Below are 16,786 nucleotides of genomic sequence, written 5' to 3'. Positions count from 1 at the left end.
TTGGCACAAAGAGCACAAGTTGGAAGACAGCAGGGTGTCGTTAAGAGTCCAGGACACCCAACAGAGAAGGCAGCTCTTTTAGGGGAGTCAACATCATCAGGACTGAGCTCTCAATGGAGGCAACCAGCAGCAGGTGGGTCCCCTCATCCCCCAGGTGAGTGTCGTGATGATCACAAGCTTAGGAAGGGTGTGGAGCCTCCTCCAGCTCTCCCTGGGTTGCCCGTGTGGGGAGCAGAGCTGACAGAGCACGGAGCCTTGCGTGGTCTGGGGTCCGAGTCAGTGTGCCTCATGTGATGCTCAGGCAGGAGGATCTCTCAATTCAAGGGAAAGGCCCCAGGTGGCCCTGGCTTCCCAGGCCAGTCTGATGGTCTAGGCTGAAGCCCCTTCTGGGCTTGGGCTGCCAGACCCCATCGACAGGAGCTTCTTGGCTTCATGACAGTCATCTCTGCTCTGAATTCTCTCTACAGAGCAGGGCTCTTCCATCCAAGCTGGGCATTTCTTTTTCTTCTTGGTGACAGAGAAGGCATGGCAAGTTGCAGCACGAAAGGGGTCCCCAGGGCTCACATGCCTGGGCTTGGTTTAGAGGTGGCAGGGTGACCAATCTTCCCAATTTGCCGGGACTGAGGGGTTTCCTGGGATAGGGGGCTTTTGGTTTTAAAACTGGGATGGTTCTGGGAAACCCAGGCTGAATCAGCCACCCCAGGAGTGGGCTCGGCCAGAAGACGCCTAGTGGAGCCGGGGACATCTTAGCTCACGGAGGCCATGGTGTCCAGACTGACCACGGGCACCCTACCTCGAGAGGGCAGGGAGGGAAACGTGGCGGCCCATCGGAGGCTCTGCTCGGCGGGGCCTGGGGTGGGGGAGAGCGCGTGGCTGAGGGCACTGGGGGGCGGGCAGAGCAGCCTTCATAATGATGAAGAGGAGGGTCTCAGGTGCAGAATTCCTGATGAGGGACCCCTGGCCCCGTTGGAGGCAGCACTGAGTAATGGTCAGACTCTGTCTTTAGAGTTCCAGACGTGGGCCGAACCCCTGTCGCAGCCACCCTCAGTTCCGAGCCTTCTCCCTGACCCCAGTTTCCCATGTGTTAATTGGGATAATAATAGTGCCAAGCTCACGGGGTCCTTGTGAGAAATAATGAGGTGAAGCAACTGAAAATATTTATAAGCGCTGAATAGAAGTTAGCCATTATTACTATCTTAAGGAACTCGTTTTCTTTGCGGCATGACAAATTTCTGCAAACTTAGGGGCCCAGAACAATATACATTTGCCATCCGACAGTTTTCAGGAGTCAGAGATCCTCGCGGCCTAGCAGGGTCCTCCGCTCCTGGTCTGACAGGCTGTAAACAGGTGCCCGCCAGCGGCGCGATCCCAGCTGAAGCTCAGGATTCTCTTCCAGCTCCCTGGGTGCGGGTGGAACTCAGGCCTTTGCAGCTGTAGGGCCAAAGCCCACAGCCTCAGCCCCTAGAAGCCCTTACGCTGACACAGCTTTCTCCATAACCTGGGCACTTATGTCTTTAAGGCCAACGGGAGAGCATCACTGGTGCTTTTTCTGTGACCTCTAGACCCCCTTGTAAGGGCTCACCTGATGAGGCCAGGCCCACCCAGAGTGAGCTTAAAGTCAACTGATTAGGGACCTTAATTCCATCTGCAAAGTCCCCTCACCTTTACCTTACAGCATAGTGAAAGGAGTGAAATCATGTTCCAGGTCCTGCTCACACTCCAGGGGAGGGGATCCAACGGTGGGCGGGTGGGAAATGGGGGGCCATGTTAAGATTCTGCCCACATCACTGGTCTTCCAGTTTCCAAAGAGCCAAAAGGAGCTGAGTGGATGTGATATTGGGGGTTCCTGGGGCAGAAGCAGGGTAGGACGTAGGTGTGTATGGACAAATTTCTCCACGTGAACACCTGCTACCTCCATCTGACGTTGTGCCACATGCCCTTGCTTAAACCCACCAGGGAATCTCACCGCTCTCGGGATAAGCCCCACACACCTTGTCACGGCCGTGCTGGCCCTGTGCCATCAGATCCAGTCCCACCTCTCTTTCCCCGTCTCCAGCAGGCTGGAGCCACACTGCCCTCGGTGCTGCTCCCACCTGGGAGCCTCTGAAGGCCCAGCCTCCAACGCAGAGCTCTCCTCAGACCCCCGCAGGCCCCTCTCCTTCTCCTCTGTGTCTGCCGCCAACCTGTGTCTCGTCTCCGAGACCTCCCCAACCTCGCCACACCTCCCCGACCGCGCCACACCTGCGCTCCTCTGCCCCACTGTCTCCTATCCTTGTCTGACTTCTCTTCTCTGTACTAGTCCCACCTGAAATTTAGGTCATTTGTTTGCCCTTTTGCTTGTTCATCGTCTGCCTCCTCCACTAGAACGTAAGCTTCCAAGGGTCAGGGGCTTTTCCTGTTTTGTTAGGCTAGACGTGCAATCAATGCCCAATAAATATGTGATGAATGTATGAAAGGAGGAACTGGGTGATACGATTGTGTCTACATGTCTGTGTGACCACATGGTGGGGCATATGGTGGTTGTGGTGGTGCTGGCTACAGGCTATAAGCAAATTTGGGACAGGGAGCCTGAAAAATGTTCTCGAATTTTAGCAAGCAAAGCATCAGCTATGGAACTTGTTTTAAAAAATGCAAATTCTTTAGCACTATCCCCAGATATGTATGTCAGGAATAAGGCCTAGGAATTAATATTTTTCTTAAGATGCTCAGATTTTTCTTGATGCAGAAGGTTGCAGACCACTCTTTCAAGAGACTTTTTTTTTTTTTCCTTAGGGATGGGGTCTGACTATGCTGCCTAGGCTGGTCTTGAACTCCTGGCCTCAAGTGATCCTCTCACCTCAGGCTCCCAAAGTGCTGGGATTACAGGGGTGGGCCACTACCGCCGGCCCTCAGGAGATTTTTGCTCTAGAGCTGCACTACCCAATACAGCAGCTCCTGAGCAAGCAAGTGTGGCTCTGCTGGACTGAGCTGTGCTGTAAATGTAAAATGCACACTGGATTTTGAAGACTTAATACAAAAAAAAAGAAAAACATCTCATTAATAATGTTTTTATACTAATTACACATTAAAATGGTAATCACTGTGGATACAATGTTAAATAAAATTCATTATTAGAATTAATCTCATGTGTTTCCTTGTGCTTTTGATGTGGCTACTAGAAAAATTCAAATGACATATGCAGCTCGAATTATATTCCTGTAGGACAGCAATGATCTGTAAGTTCCTTGGGAGCTGGCGAGGCCTCCCAGCTGAAATAAAGACCGGACCTCTTCCTAAGCACTCATCCTTAGGTATGATTTCTTGAAGATAATATTGCAAAATGTGCCAATGAAAGTTACCACAAGCAATAAACCGATCCTGCTGAAATCCAGAAAATAGTTCTCTGAAGCTTGTTACCATATGATCGTGAGAGTGTTTCAAGTATTTCTGATCACAGATGTGGCACATTATTAAAATATCATTTTTACAGTCACCCTAGAGGCCAGGGTTATCTGAATATGGAGAGAGAAACAGCTTGTGGAGCTATTGTATAAATGAAATTACTAGAAAGCAATGCACTCAATTGCACATTGGCTCGGGGGGTTATTTTTATTAAAATGTTTAGAGAGGAGTTTCTGTTCATTTCTGCAGAATTGCTCTCCAAATTAAAAATTTGGCTTGACACACTAATAGACCACAGTCCCAAGAGAAGTTTATCTTCTTTTTTTCTTGTTATCCTTGCTAAGCACTTAGATGCCGTGCTGATAGGTAGCACATATTGTCTGTATGAAGCAGATTTATTAAAATTGACTGCAGCTCTGCAAATTGGCACAGTCTTACTTAGCCTAAAAGAAATTAGGATGGGCTTTAAGAAAATCAGGTGGTCTATCTAAAGAAAAGCAACAACTCCATCTCTCTTTTGATAATTTTTAGAAACAAATTTTAATGGAAATTGACCTTAATAAGCTGAGAAAGTTGCTGCAAAATGGACTTGCTATTAAGTACCACTGCATAAACATAATGAAGTACAAGCCTTCTCAGAATTTAAATTAATACACAGGCACTCAGCCAATCAACAAGAGGACAAAAGAAGGAACATTTATTTGATGTACGATTACTTAGTTTAGTGCCTATACATTTGGGTCTTCAACATCAGTGCTATAGCAACCAGAATGTGGCCACAGCAACTGTCTGGAAATTTCTATTCTTACCTGCAACCAGGAGGCCATGCCCCACCAATCACATAATCTCTCTGTGCTATGGTGTGAATGTTTGTGTCCCTCCAAAATCCCTATGTGGAAATCTCAACCCCCAAGGTGGTGGTATTAGGAGATGGGGCCTTTTGAGAGGCAATTAGGTCATAAAGACAGAGTCCTTGTGAATGGGATTAGTGCCCTTATAAAATAGGCCCAAGGGGAGCCCATTTACTCCTTCCACCAAGCGAGGACACAGCGAGACGCACCCTCTATGCACCAGGACGCAGCCCTCGCCAGACACTCACTCTGCCAGTGCACTGGTCTTGGACTTCCAGCCTCTCGAACTGTGAGGAATAAAGTTCTGTTGTCTGTAAGCCACACAATCTATGGTATTTTGTTACAACAGCCCGAATGGACTGAAACACTCCCCAATTATATTTAAACTTGCCAGTGCATCAGCCAGTGCTGTATTAAAGGGGCACTGGCTGCTGTGATTGACGCCATATGGTTGCATGATTCTCGTAATTTCAGCTTCAGAAGAAGGCTGGGAAAGGGGTCAGGAGAAAGGGTGTGTGCGTGTGCATGTGTGCGTGTGTGCAGGGGATGCCTGCTGAGAGAAAAAGAGCTCCAGTGACCTTCTGTGATTCATCCTCTCCACCTCCCTTTCAAGCACCTGGGTTAATGGGGCCACGCTAATGCCTGAACCTCACCTCATTGTTTCAAAGTCCCTCCTTCCATGAGTTCCCTGCTTTCGTTCTTCCCATGTGGCGGGGCTATTAGTGAGAAATTAAATGGGGGAGGTCAGGCAGAGAAAGGAAGTGGGTTGCTCAGATGTTGAGAGTCGTTTGTGTCCTTTTCTAGAATGTTCCACTTTACCTCAGTGAGGGATTCCCAACTGATGTGTTATCACGAGACCAGGCAAGTAAAATGCTGAGCATAGGGCCTGGCCTTGAGAAAATGCTAAAAAAAAAAAAAAAAAAAGAAAAGAAAAGGAAAAAAAAAAGACAAAGAAAAAGGAAAAAAAAAAAGCAGCCATTATTTATTAGTCTTCCCCACCCCCATTCTTATTACTCTTTTTAAGCTTTTCCTGGTTCGGTTGCAGCGTTTTAAAGCATGGCATCAGTAAAGTTCCATTACTGAGAGAAGATTCCGTGTCTGGGGCCACGCAGACCAGGGGAAGGAGAAGGGAATGCCATTGAGGAGAGGCAGGAAATAAAGAGAAGAAAACAGGAGAAAAAAAAAATTAATGTAAAATGAAAATGTTGCAGAGGCACTTTAAAGCACACGAGAAACACAGAATTCGCTGTTGATGGCTGTTTGTGTCCAAAGCGCTGTGCTACACCCGGAGGGATAAACACTGCTGTGACAGAGGGTGCTTGTCTCGACCAGGCTCCCTTTTATTTGGGGGAACAGAATCGTTTGTGAAAAGATGGTCAGTTGTTTAGGCTGCAGTGGGTAGGACCAGCAGAATGGGCTCTGGGACGTAGAGTGGGCAGTGACTGCTGCCCCCAAATCATCAGGGATAGGGAGGGGGGACTTCACTGAGGCCAGGAGGAGAGACCATGGTGCTGGGAGTCCCAGGGGACTGCGGGGGGAATCGTGCTCTATGGTGAGCTGGAGGGTCCACAAAGCCATGGGCTTGACCCTGCACGTCCTCCTGACCCCGGAGATTGGACCTGTCCAATTTCACAGGGTGGCTATAATTTGACATGTTTATACATTACGACAAACACAAATATATTATGTGATAAAACTGCAAAGTGCAGGTGGGTTCTTGCTATGAAACATGAGACTTGAAAGCAGCTTCCCTGCTATGTGCCACAGCCACCCTCCTCTGTCACTGAGGGAGACTCTGGTGAGAAGGTTTGAGAGACGCTGGACTGTGCACACAGGTGGGTACTTAGGAACAGCTGGGGATAATGAATGAACCATTTTGACCGGGGTGAAGGATTTCCCGAAAGGAGGGTTAGGTTGCTGGATGCTCTCAGTAGAGAGTTGTTGGAAGTATTTTTTTTTGTGTGTGTGTATGTGTGTGTATATGTGTGTGTGTGTGTGTGTGTGTGTGTGTGTGTGTGTGTGTGTGTGTGTTGGGGGGGTAACTTGTGCAAAGCAGGGTTTTAACAGAAATAATTCAGTAGCTTCATAGAGGATAGTTAGAGGACCAAACCCAGCTAGACCGGAGACAGGAAACTAATTGGAGACAATCGGTAGGTGACAATTTGGATGGTCCAAATGCAAGAAAGAGCCCAGATGAAGCTGGTGGCTGAGGGATGGAAAATTAGGGTGGAAGATGGAACGTTATGAGAAAACAGCAAACAGGAGGCAGGACTGGTTGGGGCGGGCGAGGGTGAGGGAGAATCAAGGCACATGCCAGGCTTTGAGTCTGTGTGCTAAGGAGAATCGTGGTGCAAATAAATCCCGACTGTGGCATGGGGCTAGGTGCTGGGCATCAACAGTGACTGCGAGAGGCAGGGTCCCCACCTTCGAGCCTTGGGATGGAGGCCACGAAGCAGTCAGAGAGGTGGAAGAAATGCCAGAGCAAAGCAGGTCACAGAAGCCCAAGAATGAACAGTTGCGATTTATAGTTGTGTATAAATCATCGTGGAAAATGCAAATCAAAAGACATTGGAAAGCCACTTGTAATAAGAAGAAATAAGACATCTTAAGCACTTGATAATATGTGACCAGGCACTATCACTCTCACTGTGTGCCAGGAAGTGGGCTATGTGCTTTGTATGCTGTATTAGGCAGGGTTCTCCAGAGAAACAGAACCAAAGGGATTGATTGATTGACTGATTAATGATGGGAATTGGCTCACATAATTATGGAGGCTTGCAAGTCTTCAGATCTGCTATCTGCGAGCTAGAGGATCAAGAAAGCTGGTGGTGTGATTCAGCCTGAGCCTGAAAGCCTGAGAAGCAGGGGCGTGAGGGGTGGTGGCATGATGGCACCATGTAAGTGTTAGATGGGTCCAAAGGCTCAAAAACCAGGAGCTCAATGTCCAAAGGTAGGAGAAGATGGACATCCCAGCTCAGAGGGAGAGAGAGTGAATTCTCCTCTCTCCACATTTAGTTCCATCCGGGTCCTCAATGGGTTAGGTGATGCCAGCCCATGATGGAGAGCAGAGCTTCTTAGTCTACTGATTCAAATTCTAATGTATTCTGGAAACACCCTCAAAAACATGCTAATAAATAATGTTTTGCCAACTATCTCGGCATCCCTTAGCCCAATTAGGTTGACACATAAAATTAATCATTACATATGCCTTATCTCACTTAATTCTCTAATAACCCAATTAAGTGGATAATATTAACTTCTTTGTTTTACAGATGAGGACATTTGCCCAAGGTTGAAAAGCTAGGAAGTAGCACACCTGGGATCCTAATTCAAGTCTGTTTTATCTTAAAGCTGTTGTGAACTGACTTTAGCAAATAGGTCCATGCACAGCTCTTGCGTTCCTTTGGGTGTATGATGGCACTGAGATGTTTAAGGTGGGTCCTTAAACAAGAGTTCGCTGTGTCTAAACCTGGTTATTAAGAATGCAATTCTCAGACAAAATTCTGCCACAAATACAGACCTTTTTAAAAACAAACATTCCTTTAGAAAGCAGGCCCAGGACAGTTTATGCAATTGTGAGCTTGATGGATTCCACCTCTTGAAGGAGAAACAACAATATCCCAGGTAGGACTCTGATACCCTAGACTCAGCATAGGTAACCAGAAATCCTCCTAGACAGTGGCTGGTCACAGGACTGTCTACGGATGGATCCATTGTGCCATTCCTAGGGGCATGGCCACGGGCCTTAGTAGGTTCCTACAGCCTGTCCAGGCACACAGCTTGCAGGGGTTGGGGAGGTCAGGGGGAGACTTTGATAATATTTTACTCAGTCGTCCAAACTTGAATACCTTAATTTTACTATGGAGAGCCTAATTTTTGCTATTCATCATACTAACTAGCAAATCTCTCATATCACCAATCAAACCGATTTCTGACACTATGCTAATTTCAAAGCCTCAGGTGACAACTGAGATTGAAGAGCTCAAGTTTTTCTGGTGCAATACCAGCAACCAGTCCTGGAGCATGAAGTTTCTATTAGGACAACCACGTGCCCCTAGAGTTGAGGCTTCAATGAATACAAACTGGTGATTCGATTTTCAACGTCAAACTATTTTGAAGTGAATTATGGATATTGTTAGAAAATCCAAAAGTAAGTAAATCCATAGTCTTAACTGTTACTCCATCAAACCTATAATACAGATTGTTTCTTTTAATTGATACAAACTATACAGTACACATATTATTCTTTTTGACCAGAGAATCTTAAACTCATATAGCCCAAGCAGGGAGAAAACAGCTCAGAATGACCAAGCTTCATTATGGCCAAGGTATTGTGCTTAGCTCATCTGCTTATTTGATCTTTAACACAAACCTGTGAGCCAGGTACCATTATCACACACCCATTTCACAGAGGTGGAAATTGAGCCTCAGAGAGAGCAAGTAATTCACCCCAAATCACACTGGTGGGAACTGAGAGTTATGGAATGGGGTCTGGACCTCAGGTGTGAGGAGACTCCAAAACCTTGAAATTACTCTCAAAATTGTGTATGGGTGGACACCCACGTTGTTCATGTTGTTTCCGCCGGGGTGGGGCGGGAGGGTTGCGGTGAGGTCCCTGTGACTGTCATCAGACTCCAGGGCTTTCAGCGCCATTGTCTCACCGGCTCCCTCAGAATCCAGACGCTCTGCCTGACAGCTGCCTGTCCTTAGTCACCCTCCTAGTGGGGCTCGGAGCAGGATGTTTCATTTCCTCTTCCACAGACAGACTTATTGAACTGGGTCTTCTAATCTAAAAACAGAGCAACGTTGTCCTAATTTATGGAAAACATGTCAGGTAAGAAAAATCACATTCATAAGAAGTCAATTGATCCTGTGTATTTGTCATTTATTTTTCCGAATTTTCCAATTTAGAACTGGACCCAAAGAGAACAGAATGCACACTGTGAAAAATAAAAGTACAGGTCTTTTTCTTGTTTGTTTGCTAAAGAAACATGACTTTTTTTTTTTTTTTTGAGACTGAGTCTGACTCTGTCACCCAGGCTAGAGTGCAGTGGCATCATCACAGCTCTCTGCAATCTCAGACTCCTGAGCTCAAGCAATCCTCCTGCCTCAGCCTCCCGAGTAGCTGGGACTACAAGCACGTGCCATGACGCCCGGCTAATTTTTCCTATTTTTAATAGAGACGAGGTCTGGCTCTTGCTCAGGATGGTCTCAAAATCCTGAGCTTAAGCAATCCTCCTACCTCAGCCTCCCAGAGGGCTTGGGTCACAGGTATGAGCCACCACGCCTGGCCAAAGAAACAGGACTTTAAGGAATTTTCCTGATAATGCTCTTACAAGCCTTCAAGACTTATAGGTAATTTCTAACTCTATGGTTCTTTGATATTTGAAAAAATAAACTACTCCCATATGGTTTACACCAAAGCAAAAATGATCATGTTTCCTTTGGCTTTGGCATGGTGTTGACAGAAAAGATAATAGAAATATCTTACTGGTGCAAAAGCAAACTGACTTGAAAAAGAAGGTTATATGAGATGAAGAAGTGGACATGTTTTTGAAATACTTTTTCCTTCTATCTTCCTCCTGAGATACCTTGAATTTTAACGGAATGGTATTTCAAGAATTAGTACAAAAAGAAAATATATGGTTTCTCTTATCCCTTCTCTACTCAAGTTATACACATTGATCTTAAAAATTGCTTGACATTTCTATGGAAAAAGGTATCTAAATTTCGCAATAAATTGAAACATATTTCACCTACACATGTCCAGAAATCTACCACTTTAAGTGCTGCTCAGTCCATGCTTTAAAATTAGGCTAAAACAAGCAAATGCCTGATTTGCCCTTTGAGGATCGTGTGCCCCTTTTATAAAGAGTTCCCATGAGTACCACGGCTTTGCTCAACATTGTTTAAAGATTTGGTTATATCACATAAAAATTCATGAGCTTCCCACTATAATGCTTAGGTGTGCAGAACCGAGAAGTATTTTGGGTTACTATATAAGAACTGAGGAAGAAATTGGTGTGGATATTGATTTTTCCAAAGCCTCAACATTTGAAATGCAAAACTTCTTTTATCTGGTTACTTCTGGGCAAATAGCAGCTGGAAGCTAATGAATGGGAAGCAATGCCAAGACAGACCAGCTCCACGATGGCCTCACCTGCTCTACCACGGGTCCTGGAGGGTGCTTAATCTCAAAGCCGGGCATCTAGGAAAAACCTCCTCTTAAAGGGGTGCCAGCGTGCTCTGGGGGACCTTCCTCAGAGGTCGTCATGCTCATATACTGATTCTTTTGCATCCTCTTGCCTGATCTCCAGCTTCCTTGGAACCCCACCCTCCACATGTGTGAACCACGGCAACGGAGACATTCCAGGCCAGAGAACTGATACTGTTCAGCAAGAGGCACTTTTAACATGAATAGGTGCCTCTTTCCGCCCGGTGCATTTACACTGTACTATGCCTATTTGCCTGTATTTCTACTCTAAATATTTCTTTTGAGTTTAGTCTCCCACTAAATTGTAAATTCCATGAGGGCAGAGTTAGTCTTACATTTCCCTTATATATTTTCTGCAACAAGCAGAGTGCTGTGAATATAGTGGATGATGAGTACTGATGGATTAATTCCTTCTTCTGATGTTGCAGAAGATTTGTGGTTGCTGTATTTTTTCTCTAGTAGATAGAAAGCTTCATGAGGACAGGAACTATTCATCATTTTTCCATCTTACTCAACATCGGTTTAATTTATTGTTCAGAGTAAATGCTCAATAATTTTCCTGGAGAGACTGAGTTACCTCTAGAGAACTTGAATTATCCCTGGTGATACTTTAGTGGGTTACCAATAAATGGACCAAGTTGTGTGAAAGCATCACTAGAACAATTTATAATGTTTGAAAATAGGGAAGGAGTGGTATTTAGATTTTCTTCCTGGCTTGGGAGAATTTACCTGGCATTGTTTGATCACTTCTCTCTCAAACACTTTCTTCTTTTGGCTTCTTGCTTTCTTTCTATGCCATCCTCTGTTGCTGGCTCCTTTCTGCTGTGGGATGGGTAGGGTATGTCCTCACCAAAACTCACGTTGAAATTTGACCCCCAGTGTGGTGGTGCAGGGGGGTAGGACCTCGTGGGAGGTGTGTGGGTCGTGGGCACAGATCCCTCATGAATGGCTTCATAGTGAGAGAGTTCTCGCTCTCTCTAGACTGGATTCGTTCTCTCAGGAGCAGATTTGTTCTTACCATGAGAGTGGGTTGTTATAAAACCAGGAGACCATTGGATTTTGCCTCTTCTCACGAAAGCCCTTGACAGAAGCCAAGCAGACATGAGTGCCAGGCTTCCTGTACTTTCCAGCCTATAGAACCATCAGTAAATGCACTTCGTTTGTTAATAACTTACGCAGCTTCAGGTATTCTGCTATAGTGACACAAAATGGACTAAGGAGCGGTACTGGGGAGAGGGGTGTTGCTGTACTGATACCTGAAAGTGTGGAGGTGGCTTAGAACTGGGTCACGGGGCAGAGCTTGGGGGAGCAGGCTAGAAAAAGATTGTTGCCGTGAACAGCGCAGAGCGTTAAGGGGGATTCTGGTGAGGGCTCAGAACAAGACACAGAGACGAAGGAAAGTTTGGGAATTCTTAGAGAATGGTTAGGAGGTCATGGCCAGAATGCTGATGCAAATACAGACAGCAAAGGCCGTTCTGATGAGGTCTTAGATGGATACGAGGAACTTACTGGGAACTGGAGTACAAGGCATCCTTGTTTCGTAGTAGCAAAGAACTTGGCTGCATGTGTGCACGCCCCGGGGCTCCGTGGAAGGCGGAATTTAAGAGTGATGGAACAGCCTACCTGGCGGAAGAAATTTCTAAGCAGCAAAGTGCTCGAGCTGCTGAGTGCTGGCTTCTGACTGCTTACAGTGAATTACTAGAAAAAGGGAAACAGAGCAGAAAAATCTGCAGCCTGGCCATTTGGTAGAGAATGGAAGAGCCCAAGGGTGCAGCAGGACTGCTTGCTAGAGAGATTATTAGCATGGCCAAAAGGGAGCCAGGTGCTAAGAGAACAATGGGAAAAAGGCCCCCAAGGCATTTCAAAGATCTTCAAGTCTGCCCTCCCACCACAGGCTTACAGGGACAGCATGGCTGAGAGGGACAGGCCTGGGGTGCCATTGCTCTGTGTCAGGGGAAGCTGCTTCCTGCATCCGGGCCACTGCCGTGGCTCAAGCAGCTTCAGGTGTGATTCATAAGCCTTGGTGGCTTCCAGGTGGTACTAATTTTGCAGGGGTACAGAATGCAAGAGCGGCACTACTGACATCTTGGGCTGGGTGATTCTTTGTTGGGGGGCTGTCCTGTGCATTGTGGGGTGCTCAGCGGCATCCCTGGCCTCTCCCACTAGATGCCAGTAGCACCCCCAGCCCCAGAGTTGAGACAACCAAAAATGTCTCCAGACATTGCCAGTGTCCACTAGGGGACAGAACCACCTCCATAGCTGGTCTTCTACTTTCAGGCTCATGCCTGAGTGGTCTCTGTGTGGCCAGAGTGACACTCTGCACATGTAGTCAAACCATGGCTTCCTGTCGACTCAGAGTAAATCCAAGTACCTTGCAGCTCCTGTACCCCCTCCCCTTTCTCCTCTGACTGTGCCCCTCCCCACTGCTCCCCTGTCCCAGGCCCACTCCTGGCTCACCCTCTGGACACTCCAGACACGTTCCTGCCTCGGGGCCTCTACGCTTGCTGTCCCCTCTGTAGGGAACACCCTAGTCCAGGACATGAATCGGACAGGCCGTGCCTCACCACCTCCTACAAAGCAGCATCCTTCTCCTGTCCTCCACACTCCACGTCCCCCACCTTGCCACCCCTTCACAGGTGTGTCGAGAATGGCTCCTGGCAGGGCATCGGGGCTCACTAAACGTCTGTTGAGCGAGTGACACAAGGACAGGAGGGTGCACACAGGCAACAGTGTCTACTGAGGGCTTCACGGGCTTCCTGCATCCCCTGTCCTCGCCTGTCTCTTAATTCTTGTCAAGTCACAGTTGGTCCTGTTTCCTCCTGACACTGAACATATGACCAGAACTCAACAAATGGTATCAAAGAAAGCAACATAAACCACCAAAGCCTCACAGAGAATATCTTCCAGAAAGCAGTGTGGCCCCCGGCCCTGTTAGGTGCAGGGTTTGGGCTCTGCTTGGGGTCAGCAGTGCAGCCGAGTGATCAGGGCTCAGTGTCTGGAGCTGGCCGCAGGGTGCAGACCCGGACCTCATCCCTCACCCTGCTGGGTCAGGGTTACCTTTCCTGTTTGGGCTTCCTGCCCACATCTGTAAACGGGACGATAAGATGACAGAATTGGCACGGTTATCGTGAATAGTCAGAGAATTCTGCATGTGAAGCATGTGGGCACGGATAAGCCCTGGTCAGTGACTGCTGGGATTACTGTTAGTTGCAGGCAGGCTGTCTTCACGAGGATCTGATGCCTGGTGACGTAATGAAGTTTGCAAGTTTCTGCAACAGATTAATTCACTCCTGGCTTATTGACAGTCTGCCATGTGCCACCTGCCGTTCCAGGGACTGGGGATGTGGGCCGAATAGGACAAACAGGAGGTTACATTCTATTTTGAGGACACAAACAATAAACACAGACTTGCCAGGCAACGGTCAGTGGTGTGATTGAAATAAAATGGGTGAGAGGGGGGAGAGAGGAGTTGCGTAGGTTTGTTCTGAAAGGCCATTTTTAAGTTGTTCCTAGAAGGATAAGAAGGCAGCAGCCAGGCAAACGCGTGCAGCAGGAATCTTCCAGGCCCGGTAAGCCGCCAGCGCGGAGCCCCGAGCAGGACGGAGCTTCGTGTGCGCGAGGAGCGGAGGGCAGCGGAGGGCAGCGCGTCTGCAGGGTGGAAGGAGAGCTGTGGAGAGCGGGCGGCCGGAGGGGCTGGACCGTGTGCACTGCGGACCACAGGAAAGGCTCTGGGCACTTTTTAAGGGGCACTGCAGTTGCTGGAAGGTGTGTAGCACGAGAACAGCTTTTTACATGGACCTCTCTGGCTCTGGGTGGGGCAGGGACTACAGAGAGAGAGGCAAGTGCAGAGAGGACAATGACAGATGACACACGTGAGAGGGGGAGGTGATTGTGACGGAGTTTCCGTCATGACTGGATGTTCGGGTGCAGCTCTTGGTCCCTCCATGCTCACGGCATCCATGCACCAGCCAGGACATTGGGCTGGGTGATGGCTCATCTTTCTCTGGACTCAGGAGGGGGTCAGCTCAGCCCTTCAGCCTCCTCACCTTTCTTTTCTCTTTGGAGGTTTTAATGGGAACTTGTAAGGTGATCGGTGTAGGAGGAAAGGGTGAGGCGAATTTCCCTACTTCTAGAATGTTCTCCCTTGGCTCCTGGAACTATCAAGAAAATAAGCTACAATGGTGTTGAATCCAAAGGGAGAGAACAACAGAGTCTGTGCAGAGCTGACCAAGAATCCCATGCTGACAGCGACGTGTTTATATCAGCTTTTTGACAGTGAGAGTCACTGCATGTGAATGACGTTGGTTTCAAGAATCTTGGAAAGAAACACAGACTTTTTCTAAAGGTTAAAAACAGAAAGGCCCCCTGTGCTCCCATTCTGCAAATCTTATTATGAATAACAAACACGTGTTTCACATTTAATAAACAGTCGCTGGGTGGATGGATTTCCTTTTCAGAGCCAGTGGACTCTGAAGGTCAAAGGGTGTCCTTTTTTTTTTTTCTGGATGCTCTAATTTACACCACTATTTATAGACCTGCCATTTTTCATGCTTAGAATACTTCCCATAGTGCAGGGAAGAGGCCAAATGAAGTAAGTGGCTGGAGGTCTCCTACCTCCTCGTCATTCGGAAGAGGCCAACCACCCTGACAGTAGGACTTGAGTCCCTGCAACAGTGGCCTCTGATCAGCCCAGGCCAGTCTCTCCCCCATTTGTCCACACAAGGTCACTTGCTGGGCAGGCTGGCGGGTTGTCAGATCAGACACAGGACATCCAGTTAATTTGAATTTCAGGTAAAAATGAATAATTGTTTAGTGTAAGAATGTTCCAAATATTGCATGGGTAGATATTCACTGTTTATCTGAAATCCAGATTTAACTGGGCACCCTTTATCTTTATTTGCTAAAGTGTCAACCCCAGCTCGGTTGGGAGTGGGTGGGACGCATTCCCAGCAGCAGGGGCCGCTTATGCCACACACTTGCTGTCTCCTGGGCCCGCCCATTTCTGATCTCCCGCTCCTCTCTGCCCACCTGGACTCGATGACATATGGCAGGAGGGTGTTGTCACCGGAGTGAGCAGGCGTCTCTCCTTACTACTTTCTTAATGTCTCTTGATTAGATTCTCATGTCTATATTCAGGACACTCTCTCCTTCCCCTGCCCCATAATAGAAGGCAAATCCACCCATTTACCCATCCATCCATCCAACCACCCACTCATTCATCTGTCCATCTACTCACTCATCCATCCAACCATCCATCCATCCATCAACAAGGATTTATAGAACACCTTTTAAGTACCAGACACCATGCAGCAGATCCATAATCTCCCTGAGAACATGTCACATGAGCAATTCATGTTCTCTCTTGGAGCCAATTTCTTGGGAGCCCTCCAGACCACAGGAACAAGCTGTCATGATGAACACGACAGCTCCGGTCCCAGCTTCTCTGGACCTACCCAACTTTAGCCAGCATACCTCAGATTCCGCCAGGTGCTCTGGAACCAGAGCTGACTGTGAGCCGAAAGCTAGAGAGGACTGTCCTCATGTATCAGTTAGAGAAGGCTAATAATTGTGGTAACAAATAGACCTCAATGACATGTATAATCACACTAGCAGTTTATTTCTTGTTCAGGTCCTAGTCCTGGCAGGAGACGAGGTTGGTGGGGCAGGCTTCCTCAGCACAGTCCCCTAGGGACTCAGACTGGTGGAGACTTTCCATCTTCCCCACCACGTCATCTCCAAGGTCACCCAGGGGTCACTGCCATTCCAGCCAGCCAGAAGAAGATGAGAGCGTGGACATATGCATGGGGGATTTTCAAGACTGGGCCTGGAAGTGACCCACATCACTTCCCCTCACGTTGCCTTGGCCAGCCACGTGGCCACTCCTAGGTGCAAGGAAGACCAGGCTATACACACCCAGGAAGAAGGTGAGAACATGGATTTGGTTAATTTCTCTGAGCCTCTTTCCCTCATTTGTGAAATACTGCACTGATTGACTCTCAAAGCCAATTGGTAAAATCTGACAACACTCACTAGGGCTCCTCTCCCAGGACCAGACCCTCCCCTGCCCCATCCCCTGCAACAACCACTCCACGGATAAAGGAGAACTGGTCCCTCTTCCTGCTTTCCATCCTGCCTGCTTCGATTCATGGGATGTGCTCCAATAGTTCATTTACTGGCTGGCTGTTTTGGAACTCGAATGCATTTCTCCATAAAAGCAGCTATAAGTGGGGTGGCTAGATCCCCCAGAAGCCCAGCCCCCATCCTGTAGCCAGGCTCCCTCATGGGTGGGCAGGAGGAAGGTGCTGGCACCTGGGCAGTTCCCATGGCAGCAGGAAGTAGG

The sequence above is a fragment of the Lemur catta genome, chromosome 13, assembly GCF_020740605.2.
Source record: "Lemur catta isolate mLemCat1 chromosome 13, mLemCat1.pri, whole genome shotgun sequence".
NCBI lineage: Eukaryota > Metazoa > Chordata > Mammalia > Primates > Lemuridae > Lemur > Lemur catta.
The sequence above is the reverse complement of the archived record's forward strand: the minus strand, read 5'-3'. Positions refer to the sequence as shown.